The sequence below is a fragment of the Notechis scutatus genome, chromosome 4 (assembly GCF_049901735.1).
Source record: "Notechis scutatus isolate UNSWTSFEM ecotype Mainland chromosome 4, rNotScu1.2, whole genome shotgun sequence".
NCBI classification, from domain to species: Eukaryota; Metazoa; Chordata; class Lepidosauria; order Squamata; family Elapidae; genus Notechis; species Notechis scutatus.
The window spans coordinates 163160057-163176339 of record NC_142012.1 but is presented as its reverse complement, the minus strand read 5'-3'; the positions used below and the strand labels follow the sequence as shown (position 1 = coordinate 163176339).

General features: G+C 39.7%; 1 protein-coding gene across 2 annotated transcripts in view; it reads left to right on the top strand.

Moving 5' to 3' along the window:
• The first annotated feature begins 8153 nt into the window (after positions 1-8153).
• Positions 8154-16283, top strand: part of VWA5B2 (von Willebrand factor A domain containing 5B2) — an 84663-nt gene continuing 76533 nt past the window's right edge. For both annotated transcript variants that reach the window (XM_087965495.1, XM_087965494.1), the window contains exon 1: positions 8154-8370. The gene's annotated coding sequence lies outside the window, so the exon portion shown is untranslated. The remainder of the gene's footprint in view (positions 8371-16283) is intronic.

Here is a 16283-nt window from a genome sequence, read left to right as displayed (position 1 = left end):
GTCCACGTAGAGTCCAAGCTCAACTATAGAATAAGAGAAAAACAGAGTCGGAAGGGATCCCTTGCTGAAACAGGAGACCCTATACCATTTCTGACAGGTGGCTATCCAGTCTCTTCTTGAAAACTTCCAGCAATGTTAAGTGAGTTTTGCTATTTTCTGACCTTTCTTACCACAGTTGTTAAGTGAATCAATGCAGTTCTTAAGCTCGTAACACGGTTGTTGAGCAAACCTGGCTTGCCCATTGACCTTGCTTGTCAGAAGGTCGCAAAAGGGGATCACATGACCCCAGGACACTGCGACCGTCACAAATACAAGTCAGATAACAGATAACAGATAATCAGAGTTGGAAGGGACCTTATAGGTCATCTAGTCCAAACCCCCCCCGCCCAAGGGGGAGACCCTACACCATTTCTGACAGATGGCAGTCCAGTCTCTTCTTGAAAGTCTCGAGTGATGGCACTCCCACAACTTCTGAAGGCAACTTCTGTTCCATGGGTTGATTGTTCTTCCTGTCAGAAAATTTCTCCTTTTTTCCAGGTTGAATCTCTCCTTGTTCAGTTTCCATCCATTATTCCTTGTCTGGCCTACAGGCTCTTTAGAAAATAGATTGACCCCTTCATCTCTGTGGCAGCCCCTCAAATATTGGAAGACTGCTATCATGTCTCCCCTTGGTCAGTTGTCAAGCGTCTGAATTTTGATCACAGCAGAATGCTGCAACATTTCTAAGGGTGAAAAATGGTCATAAGTCACTTCAGTGGGATTGTAACTTGAAACGGTCACTAAACAAATGTTTGCAAATTGAGGGCTGCCTGTACAGGCAGCTGCACAAGTCCAGCTTGCAGAAGACAGTAGCAGTGGTTTGTTTTCCTCAATAAAAAGTATGCTATTCTTGTGATATACTTCTTGTGTTTTATTGATGCTGGCAACTTTGCCCTTGGCTTGGCCCCAGGACTGGAGTCAGGATGTAGGAAAGTGCCTGGAGCAAGCAAGATAAGGAATGGGAGGGGTTGAAGTTTCATCACTGGATGTGTCATTGTTTAAGCAGGTCCACTCTATTTTGGCTGCAAACATCCAGGCAAGCTTCAGGTGACAGCCAAGCATGCCATTTTTCTGTACAGTCTTGTGGTTGTCCAGATGTTTTGCGGCCCAAATAGGTCTGGTTAGGAAGGCCCACTCTTATCCAGGTGGGGCAGAAGCTTTAGTGTTTAGCTCACCATTCAAGGGGAGGAATCCTGAAGGGAGAAAAAAATGGAATGTAGTTCTACCAGGAAGTAGATTATTAAACAGCTATACAGATACTATGCTTAGCACAGGGTGTGGGATCTGTCTGTCCATCTATCTATCATATCTGTCTATCATCTATGTCTCTCTATCATCTGTCTGTCTATCATCTATCTTTGTCTATATGTCTGTCTATATGTCTATTAATCATTTATATCTTCTATATCATCTATATCAAGGGTCTTCAAACCTGGCAAGTTTAAGACTGGTGGACTTCAACTCCCAGAATTCCTGAGCTAACATGACTGGAAGAGGAATTCTGGGAGTTGAAGTCCACCAACCTTCAATGTCTATGGCAGGAGTCTTCCAACTTGGCAAGTTTAAGACTTGTGGACTTCAACTCCCAGAATTCCTGAGCTAACATGACAGGAGGAGGAATTCTGGGAGTTGAAGTCCACAAGCCTTAAAGCTGTCAAGTTGGAAGACCCCTGATCTATATCTTCTATCCTCTATCATTATGTATATCTTCTATCTATCATCTATCTATCTATTCACATACATACATACATACATACATACATACATACATACATACATAATATCATGGTTTAAGTGCTTATCACTTTAAGCACAATGCAGCAAGCAATTAGCCGATTAAGGGTGCGGTTAGAAGTTACAATATAAGGAAGCATTAGAAGCTGGAAAGCTTACTGTGATGCTGCGATGTAACTGTGAGTTTACTGTCTCTGGCTGTAACTGTGAGCTGGCTGTCTGTAACTGTGTGCTGCTGCGACTAACAGTGTTTACTGACTGTGAGTGCCTGTGACTGAACTGTTATTGTTTGCTACTGTTTGCTGACTATCCAGCGTTTGTTTCTCTGGAAAGTGAAACCGGAGGAGGAGAAGATATCTTTATCGGCTGATAAAGATATTGCAAGGACTCTTAACTTGGACTATACTAGTGAGTCTTACTGGATGGAAATACTGTGAATGACTTAATGGACTGAATGACAATGCTTAAAATCTAACTGGATTAAAAACTATTTAAACTACAAACAGTGTTTGTGTTCAGTGTGTGTATACTCTGGGGCCCTTCCTGGCTTGACTACTGCTGCTACTCTGCTAGGGGTTAATCTCCAAACCCTAACATTGGTTATGGGCCCAGCAGCATAGTCTAACTAACCAGGATATAGCAGAGAGAGTTGGTGTGAGTTGCACATTACTGTAAAAACAAACTGTTTTAATTAGTTTAAAATAGTCAAAATATCTGAAGAGTAATGGCACAAGTAAATTTGTCACAACTGTCCATGATATCCAGGCTGGATGGAACAAACTATGTTTCATGGTCAATGAAATGTAGTTTACTTCTACGCAGAGAAGGTTTGTGGGACATTATAGCAAACCCACCAGATGTGAGTAGCTGGGATCCTGCTAATGATGATGATAAAGAAAAGTTACAAGACTTTAAACTGAAGAATGAGCAGGCTTTATGCATCATAGGACTGACTCTCTGTGATCAGCAGCTTGTCCATATTCGTGGAGAAGAAAATGCTGCAAACTGCTGGGAGAACCTCAGGAAGATTTATGTTCGGGACAGTGTAGGAGCACATATAAATCTTACACGGAAGCTTTTCGAACGCATCTTCAGAGGAATGGAGATATGTTAGTTCATTTAAACTGTATGAAGAGCATTTTCAAGATTTGCAAGAAAAAGAGCTTATATTTAATGAACTGCAACAAGTCTACATAATATTATCTTCATTAGATCAAAGCTATGATGACTATGTGACTTCGTTAGAGGTATTGCCAAAAGAAAGCCTCTCATTAACCGAGATTACAGGCAGGCTACTAGAAGAAGCCAGAAGAAGGCGTGAGCGTGACGAGCTGAGAGAAGATAAGAAAGAAGAGAAATTATCTTCAAAGCTTGAAAGAAACCAGCAAAGCAAAGTAAAGCACCTGGAAGAAGAGAATTTATCTTCAACGGCATACACAATTAAAAAGTGTTTTAATTGTGGAGGCAGAGGACATTTGGCAAGGTTCTGCAAAAAGAGAAAAAGCCAGAATGTAAAAAAGCCAAAGAAAGCATTTGAACTAGCCACGTTTAGCAACTCTGAAGTGAAGAATAATTTATGGGTGGTTGACAGTGGCGCATCCCACTGCATCACAAGAGATAAGACAAAATTTATAAAAATGTCTACAAGTTCTCAACATATATCTCTTGCAAACGGCTGGAACCTGAAAGCGAAAGGTCAAGGTTTTGCACGTTGTCCGTACATAAACCAGGATATAAAAATGTTGTATGTACCGCAACTAAAGTTTAATTTGCTTTCAGTAAGGGTATTAGATAAATTAGGTTATGTAATTACTTTTAAAGATAATAATTGCATAATTGAAAAAGATAACAAAAGGGTAACTGCAGCTTTAAATGGAACATTATATGTATTAGATAATAGTAAGAAAGGGGAGGCTCAAACTGTATTTAATAATATAAAGCCTCATGATGAATGTATCCATTTATTGCATAGGCGTTTGGGGCATGTAAATTTTAAAATGCTAAAACGTACAGTTGAGTTATCTGAAGGAATAAGGTTAAAACCTTGTGATAAATATTTGCGTTGTAATGTTTGCTGTGAAGATAAGAGCAAAGTATTGCCTGCAAATAGGCTAAATGGTTTTAAAACAAAAGAACCTTTAGAAGTAGTATTTGCAGACATAATAGGTCCAAAGAAACCCAGTATGGGGGTGCTAGATATATACTGAGCATTATGGACCATTATTCTAGATATGGGTTTTGCTATTTAATGAAAAGCAAAACTGAAACATATCAACATTTTTTCAATTGGCTTAGGTTTGCTGAAAGAAAGTCTAAACGGCAACTGATAACCCTGGTGACAGATAATGGTACGGAATTTATTAATAACAAATTCCAGAACAGACTTAAGGTAGCTGGAATAGAGCATAAGAAGTCTGCTCCATACAGGCCAGAACATAACGCTTTTATTGAAAGAAGAGGCCAAACACTACAGGCAATGGTTAGAACAATGTTAAATGATTCTGGGTTACCTGATTCTTTGTGGGGAGGCTACAATGTGTGCTAATAACATATTGAACAACGTTGTTAATACAACAACAGGTGAAATTCCATTTACCAGATGGCATGGCAGGAAACCTGATCTAAGTTACCTGCACACATTTGGTGCACCAGCATGGGTGCATATTCCTGCACAACTCAGAAAAAAAGGGCAACATAGAGCTAAAAGATTTTTCTTTGTTGGTTATCAGGCAAACCATAGGGCATATAGATTTTGGGAGAAAGGCACATCTAAAGTGTTATGTAGTGCTAGTGCCCAATTTCTAGAACATGAAGGATGGGAGAAATTAGAACAGGATGCCAATAAAGATGTAATTATTGAATCCTATAGAAATCCCATTAGTTATCCCTGTAACTTTAAAAATAAAGTAAAGAGACAAATACAGGATGAAATAGTGCCCATAAAGGAAGAAACAGATTCAATAGCTGAACAGGATGAGGAAGATGAACAGGTAGTAGTTCAACAAAGTCCTCCTGTAAGCCCTGTAGTTCCCAGAAGAACTACACGTATATCTAGACCGCCTGATAGGTACCAGGCTAACACAGTGTGTCAGATTAATCAAGTTCCTAATTCTGTAGAAGAAATTAAAAAGTATCCTAATAAGGAAAAAGAAAGATGGTATGCAGCAATGAATAAGGAACTGAATTCATTAAGAGATATGAAGGTGTATGAAAATGCCAAATTACCTGTAGGAAAGAAATCCATTAGCTGCAAATGGATATTTAAGGTAAAAATAGATAAAGATGGTAATTTAATCCATAAGGCAAGGTTAGTAGCCCAAGGTTTTAGGCAGAATGCTAATGACTATGATGAGGTGTTTGCACCTAGTCTTAAGGCAGCAACCTTGAGAGCAGCTTTAGTGTGGGCAGCTAGTAAAAACTATATAGTTAACCATTTAGATGTGGAAACTGCTTACTTGCACGCCCCATTAAAACATATTATTTATATGAATAAACCTGTTGGTATTAAAAGTGAAAGTAAGAATAATAATGATTGTTGGTTGTTAAAGAAAAGCCTCTATGGTCTTAAACAATCAGGCTATGAATGGAACCAGTATATTGTAAAGGAACTAGACAATATAGGATTTAAAGCTGGTTTAGCCGATCCATGTCTGTTTAAGAGGGAGACAAATGGGAAAGTATCATTATTATTACTATTCACAGATGATATTGCTTTGATAACTGAAACTAATGATGAAGCAAATAAAATAATAGCATCATTAGGAAAGAGAATAAAGATCAAGCAATTAGGGAGATAAAGAAGTATCTCGGTTTGAATATAAAGAAAACACGGAAAGGTTTTAAGATATCTCAGGAAGATAAGATAAGCAAATTACTAAAAGATTACAAGATGGAGCTTTGTAAGCCAGCTAAGACTCCAATGAGTCAGGAGTTTAGCAACACTGATGTACAAAGCCCTGAGTTTGATAAGGTGATTTATCAATCTTTAATTGGTAGTTTGAGTTATATTAGTAATTGGTCTAGACCAGATATATCGTACTGCGTGAATCAGTTGGCTAGATTCAATTCTGCACCATGTGAAAGACACTGGAATGCAGCTAAGAGGATATTAAGATATCTTAAAAAGACAATGAATTATTCATTGTATTTAGAACCAAAGGGTGATTTAATTCTAAGTGCATATGCAGATGCTAGTTTTGCATCAGAAAGAGACACTAGAAAGTCGACTTCAGGAACAGCCATAATGCTGGGTAAGACATTAATAGGCTGGAAGTCAATAAGACAACAGCATATAAGTTTGTCTACTATGGAGGCAGAATTCTCCTGTTTATCATTGTTATGTACAGAGTTAATAATGTATAAACAAATGTTAATTGATATAGGTATAACTGTAGATTATCCTATAATTATACATGAAGATAATCAGGCAGCAATTCAAATGGCCACAAATATTGGAGTAAAAACAAGGAGCAAGCATACAGATCTAAGATACCTAAACGTGAGACAATCTGTAAGAAGTAAGATGATTCAGCTAGAGTACTGTATGTCGGAGGACAATTTAGCTGATAATTTTACTAAAGCCCAAGGTGCCAGTAAGCACCAGGAGAGTTGTGAAAAATATGGGATAAGATTGTAAGGTATTATATATTTATTTCACCCAAAAGGGGAGTATGTTAGGTATAACATTGATACCAAATATGGTTTGGGTGAATAAATATATAAAACTTAGATATCATGGTTTAAGTGCTTATCACTTTAAGCACAATGCAGCAAGCAATTAGCCGATTAAGGGTGCGGTTAGAAGTTACAATATAAGGAAGCATTAGAAGCTGGAAAGCTTACTGTGATGCTGCGATGTAACTGTGAGTTTACTGTCTCTGGCTGTAACTGTGAGCTGGCTGTCTGTAACTGTGTGCTGCTGCGACTAACAGTGTTTACTGACTGTGAGTGCCTGTGACTGAACTGTTATTGTTTGCTACTGTTTGCTGAATATCCAGCGTTTGTTTCTCTGGAAAGTGAAACCGGAGGAGGAGAAGATATCTTTATCGGCTGATAAAGATATTGCAAGGACTCTTAACTTGGACTATACTAGTGAGTCTTACTGGATGGAAATACTGTGAATGACTTAATGGACTGAATGACAATGCTTAAAATCTAACTGGATTAAAAACTATTTAAACTACAAACAGTGTTTGTGTTCAGTGTGTGTATACTCTGGGGCCCTTCCTGGCTTGACTACTGCTGCTACTCTGCTAGGGGTTAATCTCCAAACCCTAACAATACATACATAATTTTTTTCAATAATTTGAACCAATAGATGTGCATGAAGCATTACCCTGTAAGGATGGGAAACCATTTTATTGTTATTGCAAGATTCCGACTTCTGACTACAATTGCAAGTTGCCCGTGTTTAAACTGAGCTGTCTACTGAGGAGTAAAGTGATCAACATGGTAAGGAGTCAGAGGAGTCTTGTCTATAAAGCTGAAAATAAGATTCCTGTTTTTATTTCCTCTTTGGATAAAGAAGAATGTTTGGTATGCAGTGCCTGCAATTACTTAGATCTCTCCTTTTAACATTTTGGACTTTTCTCCAGTTCCAAGATCTATTGCTTGCTGCTTTTCCTTGAGTTAGCAGAAACTACACTGGAAGGTTGCACGTAAATCAACTTTGCATCTTTTGAACAAACAGCATGGACGATTCCAGACACAAGGTCTACCTCGCTTGGAGGTAAAATTGGGATTTGGGTCCAAATTGTGGACAGATAGTCCTTGACTTACAACAGTTTGTTTAGTGACTGTTCAAAGTTACAACTGCACTGAAAAAGAGTGACTTATGACTGTTTTTCTCATGACCGTTGCAGCATCCCTGTGGTCATGTGATCAATTGATTCATATTTATGACAATTGCAGTGTTCCGGGGTCACACAATCCCCTTTTGCAACTTCCTGACAAGCAAATTCATAAAAGCCAGATTCACTTAACAGCTGCAGTGACTCACTTAACAAACGTGGCAAGAAAGTGGGGCAAAACTCACTTAACAAATGCCTCGCTTGGCTACCGAAATTTTGGGCTCAGTTGTGGTCATAAGTTGAGGACTACCTGTAATTTGGAGGTGGGGGGGGGGAGTTTCTCTGTAGTCCAGATGCCTTTCAAAGACTTCCTTCCTGTTTCCCCGGGCCTAATTCTGACAGGTGTACTTCCTCATCTGGATAAAGGCAAACTAGCACTTGCTGTGAAATAGCTGCCTCCTCCTCTCTGTTAGCAGAGTTATGCAGATGTCCTGGCCCTTTAACTGGGATCAGCTTGGAGCTGCTCAGTTTCTCTTCTTCTGGCAGAGAGGAAGCAGAGATATAGTGCTACAGCACTGAGGAAGCCAGTACGGAAGAGAGTCTGCAGCAGAGAGGGTGTGAGTGTATGGACAAGCAAATGCACAAAGAAGTGGGAAACCTGCCAGGAAAAGACAGAAGAAGGGAGCTTGCAAAATTCCGCTCACTATTGATGACAGGAGTGGACCCCAAAGTAGCAGGATGCTCGAGCCATATTTATTCATCTAAAAATCAAGCTGGTTAAGACTGCAGATTGTGTGACATTCTCCAGGTAAGCCTTTAAATGTCAGTTCTGTTGGCTAACTTTGAAGACAGTAAATGAGTGGTAGAGGTAAGTGGGTCTGGATTGCATAAGAAGAGAGACTGGGATCCTGGATCTTTTTGGATAGCTTCCTATGGATAGGATATTCCTGGGCAAAACTCTTGAGTAATCAATAACTTACTCATTCTTTTCAAAAAAAAATGCTTAATTGCTAGATAGAGACTCATAATACAGATGTGATCCATATTTTTTTTTGAACAGAAGAAGGACATGACCCATATACTTGGGTATATCAGGAAATAGTCCTGCTGCTGCATAGACCTGTAGTTATGTATTGCACATCTACTGTATTAATTATTTACTGTACTATAATGTCCCACAAAATGTTTCTGAGCCTCTCTTATAAAAATCCCCAGCTTGGAGGCATACGAGACTGGACAACCAATTGTTTCCAGAGAGAAATAAAAGGAGATGTGGACAAGAGGCCTTCAGATGCTCCAGTCTATTGAGTTTGAGGGCTCAGATTGCCTTGGTAATTCATCTCAACTGTCCTAAATTTTAATCTAGGATTGTTTCCTTGGTGGACTTTCACTTCACCAATTCAGATGAAAGGAATCCATCTTTATGGTCCATTCACTTGAATTGCTGAAGGCATCAGAAATCAAGCTAACTTTAGTTGGTATTCATTTTGGTTTGCGGATTGCACATGCATCAGATGATCTAAATTATATATATATATATATATTTGCTTGTTACATTTATATTCTACCTTTCCCCCCTTAAACGCTCATCCTGATGTACATGGCATTCCCTTCTCTCTTTTCCCCCATGATAACCCTGTGGAATAGATTGGAAATTAAGGGTGCGTGTGAATCTGGATTTTCATGGTTTTAGCCTTAACCACTACGCCATACTGGAGATACTGTCTGAATGGAACACCTGAGGACAAATAAGAAACCCTATTTTAATGTCTTATTTGATTGTGGCAGCTATTTAAATCATCAGGCCCAATTTACAGATAATCAGAGTTGGAAGGGACCTTGTAGGTCATCTAGTCCAACCCCCTGCCCAAGCGGGAGACCCTACAACATTTCTGACAAATGGCAGTCCAATCTCTTATTGAAAGTCTCAACTAATGGCGCTCCCACAACTTCCAAGGGCAAGCTGTTCCATTGGTTGATTGTTCTCACTGTCAGAAAGTTTCTCCTTGTTTCCAGGTTAAATCTCTCCTTGTTCAGTTTCCATCCATTATTCCTTGTCTGACCTACAGGAGCTTTAGAAAATAGCTTGACCCCTTCCTCCCTGTGGCAGCCCCTCAAATATTGGAAGACTGCTATCATGTCTCCCCTGGTCCTTCTCTTTACTAGACTAGCCAAGCCCAGTTCCTATAACTGTTCGTTGTATGTTTTAGCCTCCAGTTCCCTAATCATTCTGGTTGCTCTTCTCTGTACTTTTTCTAGAGTCTTAACATCTTTTTTATAATGTGGTGACCAAAACTGGATGCAGTACTCTAGGTGTGGTCTTACTAAGGCTTTATAGAGTGGTATTAGTACTTCCCTTGATCTTGACTGTATCCCTCTGTTAATACAAACTAGGATTGCATTAGCTTTTTTGGCGGCGGCTGCACACGGCTGGCTCATATTTAGCTGGTTGTCCACTAAGACTCCAAGATCCCTCTCACAGTTCCTGCTATTGAGCCTGGTTTCACCCAGTCTATATGCGTACTTTTGGTTTTTCTTGCCTAAGTGCAGGACTTTACTTTTCTCTACATTGAGTTTCATTTTATTAGATACGGCCCAGTGTTCTAGCCTGTCAAGATCCATCTGGATCTTGAGCCTATCTATCTTCTTGAGTGTTAGCTATTCCTGCCAGCTTAGTATCATAGTATCAATTTATCAGACTTAAGTCCTGCTGCGATCAAAAGAGATTCTGCCAGTATTAAAATGTGATCGATGTAATCACAAAAAGTTTTAAGAAGAAAGATAAATTGCACGCCTAGAGCGAAAGTTATCAAAATACAGTTGGTGAAATTTCTCAGATCATCCAGACTTAGTGAAATTGCTACAGTATCTTCCAGTCCTGGAACAAAATCTCTTCTGTTTTTTTTTCTCCCTTTGGCTCATCGTTCCCAGTTTATGTTGAAAGGTTTCCAAGCATTAATGTACACATTCAAGGATGCATCTACAAATGCTGATCTCCTGCCTATCTATCTTTGTCTTCGCTCCTTTCGTTTGGGCAAGTTCATAATATTACAAATCATTTGGAAGCCAGAAAAGAAGTCCAAGATGCTTGAGAGATTTATGTTTTGGGAGGTGCAGGTAGTCCTCGACTTAAAACCACTGGTTTAGTGACCGTTTGACGTTACAATGGCACTGGGGAAAAAAGTGAGTTATGGCCGTTTTTCACACTTGCAACACTTGCAGCATCCCCATGGTCATGTGATCAAAATTTGGACACTTGGCGGGTATTTCTGACAATTGTACCGTCCCAAGGTTGTGAGATCACCATCTGTGTCTTTCCTAGCCAGCTTCTGACAAGCAAAGTCAATGGGGGAAAGCCAGATTTGCTTAACGACTGCATGCTTCACTTAACAACTGTGGGGGGGAAAAAGGGAAAATAGGACCCAATTCACTTAACTGCCTTGTTTAGCAATGCACATTTTAAGCTCAGCTATGGTCGTAAATGGAGAGCTACTTCAACGGTAAGTCCGAGGGGTCTTAGGCAAGGCAAAGTATAAGATTCTCTGGCTGCATACTTTACTCATGTTGCATGAGTTGTCTTCCTAATAGCAACCAGGTTAACGGCCTGTCATTTAAGAAAACACTCAGCAGGAAGAGTTTCTGCATGAAAGATCAAGCATAGATTTCTTCTGCTGTGCCAGGGCAATAAATGGGTGAACGTTGCAAAGAAACGCTAATCTTTGGAAAACCTTCTTACTGGTAAGAATTGTTCAACAATGGAGCAGGTTAACTCTGGGGATAGCGAGCTCTCCTTTTTCTCTCCTTTCAGTATTATCTATAGGGACGAGTCCATGAAATGGTTAGGAGCCAGGATGGATACGACACTTGTATAGAGCACTGCAGGCCAGAACAACTAGACACAAGGAGAGGTTTTTCCTGAACGCCATCATTCTGCTAAACAAATAATCCCCTCAACACTGTCCAACTATTTACAAAGTCTGCATTACTATTGCTATTAATCTTCTCATCCCTCCTTATCACCCATCCCCTCCCACTTGGGACTGTATGACTGTAACTTTGTCGCTTGCATCCTTATGATTTATAGTGACTGTTTCCTAGTATGATTTGATTGCTTATTGTACCCTATGACTATTAAGTCTTCTACCTTTTGACTCTTGATGAATGTATCTTTTCTTTTATGTATTCTGAGAACATTTACACCAAGACAAATTCTTTGTGTGTCCAATCACACTTGGCCAATAAAAGAATTCTAATATAATATAATTTGTAGGAAACTCTTCAGCAAAGTTCTTTGCACCAGAGAAACCAGTATAGAGTCTATACAAGTAGGCCTTGACTTAACGACCACAATTGTGCCCAAAGTTTCTGTTGCTAAGTGAGACATTTGTTAAGGGAGCTTTGCCCCATTTTACGATCTGTCTTGCCAGAGTTGTTAAGTGAATCGCTGGAGCTGTTAAGTTAGTAACTCAGCTGTTACGGTAAGTGAAAGCAGCTTCCCCACTGACTTTGCTTGTCAGGAAGTCACAAAAGCTGATCATATAACCCCAGGACACCATAACCGTCATAAATACGAGTCGGTTGTCAAGAGTCTGAATTTCGATCATGGGACTGTGGGGATACTGCGATGGTTGTAAGTATGAAAAATGGTTATAGGTTACTTTTTTTCAGTGCTGTTGTAAATTTGAATGGTCACTAAATGAACTGTTGTGAGAGGAGGACTACCTGTTTTGAGGAAATGGTCTGGATGAGGTGACTTCCAAGATGCTCCCAGCTCCCTAATTTTGCCCTTTATTTCACTTCTCTGGAATAAAAAGGGGCAAATTCGCATAAAATGTTGAAATTGCACCATCTGTATTTTTGTCTCTTACTCTTGGATCCTCCTGGTTTCATTTTAATAGTAGATTCATTTCTGTTAGAATGTTTGCCAAGCTAAATTGAAAAAAAAATAGTACAATTTTTAAAATCCTATCAAACATTTGTGAGAAGCATTTGGTAGCAGCATTTGGTAGCAGCAACAAATGTGTTGTTTTTAATTTTTAATACAGGAAATGTTGATATATAAGGGGAGAAATGCTTCTGCGGTCTTCCATAATTTTAAAAAGTGACAGGGTCATGAGAGAGAAAAAGTTTCAGGGACACTTCTGTATACCCTAAAGTTGCAATCCTGACAACTTTAAGGTGGGTGGACCAACTCCCAGAATTCCCCAGCTAAGCAATGCTGACTGAGGAATTCTGGGAGTTGAAGTCCACAATTGTTCTGTACCTAAGGAGTTGAAGATTTCATTCTTACCCCACTTCCTCCCTCCTCTTGTTGGGCAAGAGGAAGTACTACCACCTGTCCTTTACTTTTGTCATGGATATCTGGTCTCAAATTAACCTTGTTGTTGCTTTCAATAATGTAGCACTTTTAGTTTTTTTAATATAATTTTTTACTGGAGAATTTTTAACAAGATAAAAACAATGCACATGTTACAAAGGAAACAAAGAAATCAAGAAATGGCGTATTGGTAAGAAAGGAAGTAGAAATAGAAAAGGAAAAAAAATATAAAGAAGTGACTTCTGATCTTTTGGACAGCATTTATAAATGTAATTTATATTTTATTATTTCACTCTAAGTGTTCTATCATAATTTCCTCCTTTTTTCAGCAAAAAAGTCCAGAAGGGGCTTCTATTAAAACAGATTAATATAGTTGTTAATCTTTCTCTACTCAAACAAGTTAATTTTGCCATCTCTCCTATTTCCGTCTTCTTCTCCAACCATTCTTACATTGTGGGTGTTTGTTTCTGAGTCTATTTTTATGTATAGAATTAGTCTTGGTAATTAGAAAAGATTGCTGGCAGGGGTAATCATATAAAAAATTATCTCCCATAGCTCTTTTCTAATTGATTACTTGCAAAAAAAAAAATTAGAAAAGTTAGGAGATTTGAGAAAACTGATAATGTCGATGAATACATTGATCAACAATGTTAATTGTCTTTGAGCCACAGCGAGAAAGGTTTTCAGAAAAATATTGCCTGCCTTCGACACACATAAGACACACATAACGTTGTGTTCAGACCCTTCACTTCAACTGGATATAGGTGAAAGAGGATCTTTGAAAATGGAGATCGGGAGCCTTAACAACATGAATAAAACTGCAGGGCGCTCTATTCTCCGTGACTGATAAGCGAATCACCGGGATGAAAATCTGTGGGTTTGCATTTATTCATTATAAACGGGCCTCCCAGCTGCCTACATAAAACGTATCAAGACCAGATGGGCCTTGTTTACCTTGAAAAGATAAAGGTAAAGGGTAGCGATGATTAAATCACATGAAAGCAGCCTGTGGAAGTTTCCTGATAAGCCTTTGGTCAACAATTCATTGAGGTTGTAGCTAGTCAGTGTCATGGCAATTAATGGGCATGTTTAATTGGATGTTTAAAGCAGAAGCTCCTAAGATTGCCCAAAGCTTTGGGACTAGACTCTGGAAAGAGTGCTAAGAAGAACAACAAAGATGATGAGGCGACTGGAGGCTAAAATGGACTAGTGGAGACATGATAGCACCCTTCCCATATTTAAGGGGCTGCCATAAAGAAAAGGGAGTCAAGCTATTCTTCAAAACTTTTGAAGGCAGGACAATAAAGCAACGGAAAGAAACTAACCAGGGAGAGAAATAATCTAGAACTAAGGAGAAATTTTCTGAGAGTAAGAAAATTTCAGTGACTTCCCAGAGTACCCAAAGTCTGGTCTGCAACACAGGAATGGTGAGGCAGCCGAATGTTTTAACTTTCCCAAATAAGCAGTTCAAACCACTTTGTGGATGTTGGTTTACGTTTGGGCAAGATGTTCTTGGTGAATCATTTAGGCTCTTGTTTTTCCTCAATTCCCCCCCGCCCCCAAGGACCAGGTTTTCATCAGAAAAGGAAAGGTGGATGAGCCAGCATTGTGGCCCCTTTTAACACTAATCTTGTTAGATTAAAAACGGGGGCTTTTCCACCCCCCTCACATCTGCTGGAGTCCCCATTTTGATTAAGAAGCACTCAGCTCATATAGAGAGGAATGGAAAAGGCCCCTGCGATCAATCTAGGTCTACTTCCAGTTGGAGTGGTTCCAAGCACTTAAAAAGATTCCTCCATAAGGGAAATTGCAGTTGACTGCTTTCCACTCTATTGGATATAAACTCAACTTTCCCCCTATATTCACCCATTTCCCATTCCATAATGTTTTACCGGTATGGATGCAGAAAAATCCTGGACAGAGGAACTGTCTTCAGAGTTGTGTGACAGGCAGTTGGCAGCCTTGTAGCAAAATTGGTCAAGTTTCTCTCACAACTGCATCTCAATTGTCCAGGACAGAGATTGAACAAAATTATTCTCACCCACTAGATGCCGACTGGTAAGGAACAAGATCACAAGTCAGAATGATCATAGCTTTCTTCATAGGCATTTTGCCTGAATTTATTGGATTCTTTTCCCTCCCATCATTTTGGGTTCAGTCAAGGACTACCTGTAGTTCATAGTTAGAAGTTTTGGATAGGTGTGACTGGACTAGCATGATGATCGAGGTGAAAGAAATTGAAACTTTCAGCCGCAGCCACCTCACGGGTTGTTTTTGTGGAGAAAATATGAGCAGAAAGGCACGGGGGATATGACTCATCACCTTGAGTTATTTGTAAAAATAATAGAGGTGGAATACAAATTTTTTTAAAAAATTCAAATTTACCTTCTGAGAAGCAGCATTAACTTGCATATAGTTTTATGAAACAATTCCCATTTCAGATGAATGGCTCGTTTAAAAGTCTCAAGCTTAAGTCATAACTTCTTTCACTTTTTTTTGGTATCAGATACTCCCTTTTAAAATATTTTATGGGAGAAAGTATGGGTGTTGCCTCAAATCTTCTAAAGTTTCACAATGACGGTGCACTATCTAATAGAATATGCCAGATTTCAATTTTGATCATCTTCAATGAAAATTGGCTGTTGATGACTAGGAAAAGCTGCTCTGGTTATAACCAGAGCCTTATCAAGTAGCACTTCTCCTAATCAGTTGCAGCTAGTTGGAGTTTACCCTACAGAGAGAAAAATAAGCACTACATCTTTGCACAGCTCAGGATAGACTAGAGCAGGTTTGCACAATATCTCTGTTTGTTTTTCCATGCCATCTCTCACAAGAGCAACAGCTGGCCGAGACCTCTCAAACTGCACCTCGGGCTACGTGTGTGCAAGGTGGAGTCAAGGTCACCTGGAAACAAAGAATTGTTTTTGGAATAGGGATCATCTTCTAGTTCGCTTGAGCTGTCAGTGGGGCTCAGCAACTCTGAGGGATTGAAATCGCAGAGGTTGCTTGGTTTCCTAGGGCAGCATCACCTGTTCCAATTCCATAAGCCACCCACCTGGGTCACCTGGGTGATTTAGCCAGACTTGTAGAGAGAGGGGGAGGGAGCGGGGGGAGAGGGAGAGGTTAGCATAGCAAGGAACTAGGACATGAAAAGAATAACAAGAATAACAAGAGTTGGAAGGGACATTGGAGGTCTTCTAGACCAGGGGTCCCCAACCACCGGTCCGTGGACCGGTACCGGTCCGCGGAACGAGTCCTACCGGGCCGCTGGTTGCTGGGCGCCGCCATCTTTTTTGATGAAAAAGTGCTTCCGGTGAGCTTTTCCGGTGAAAGCCATTTCTACCGGAAAAGCTCACGAGGATGCCGCCATCTTTTTGATGAAAAAGTGCTTCCGGTGAGGTCAC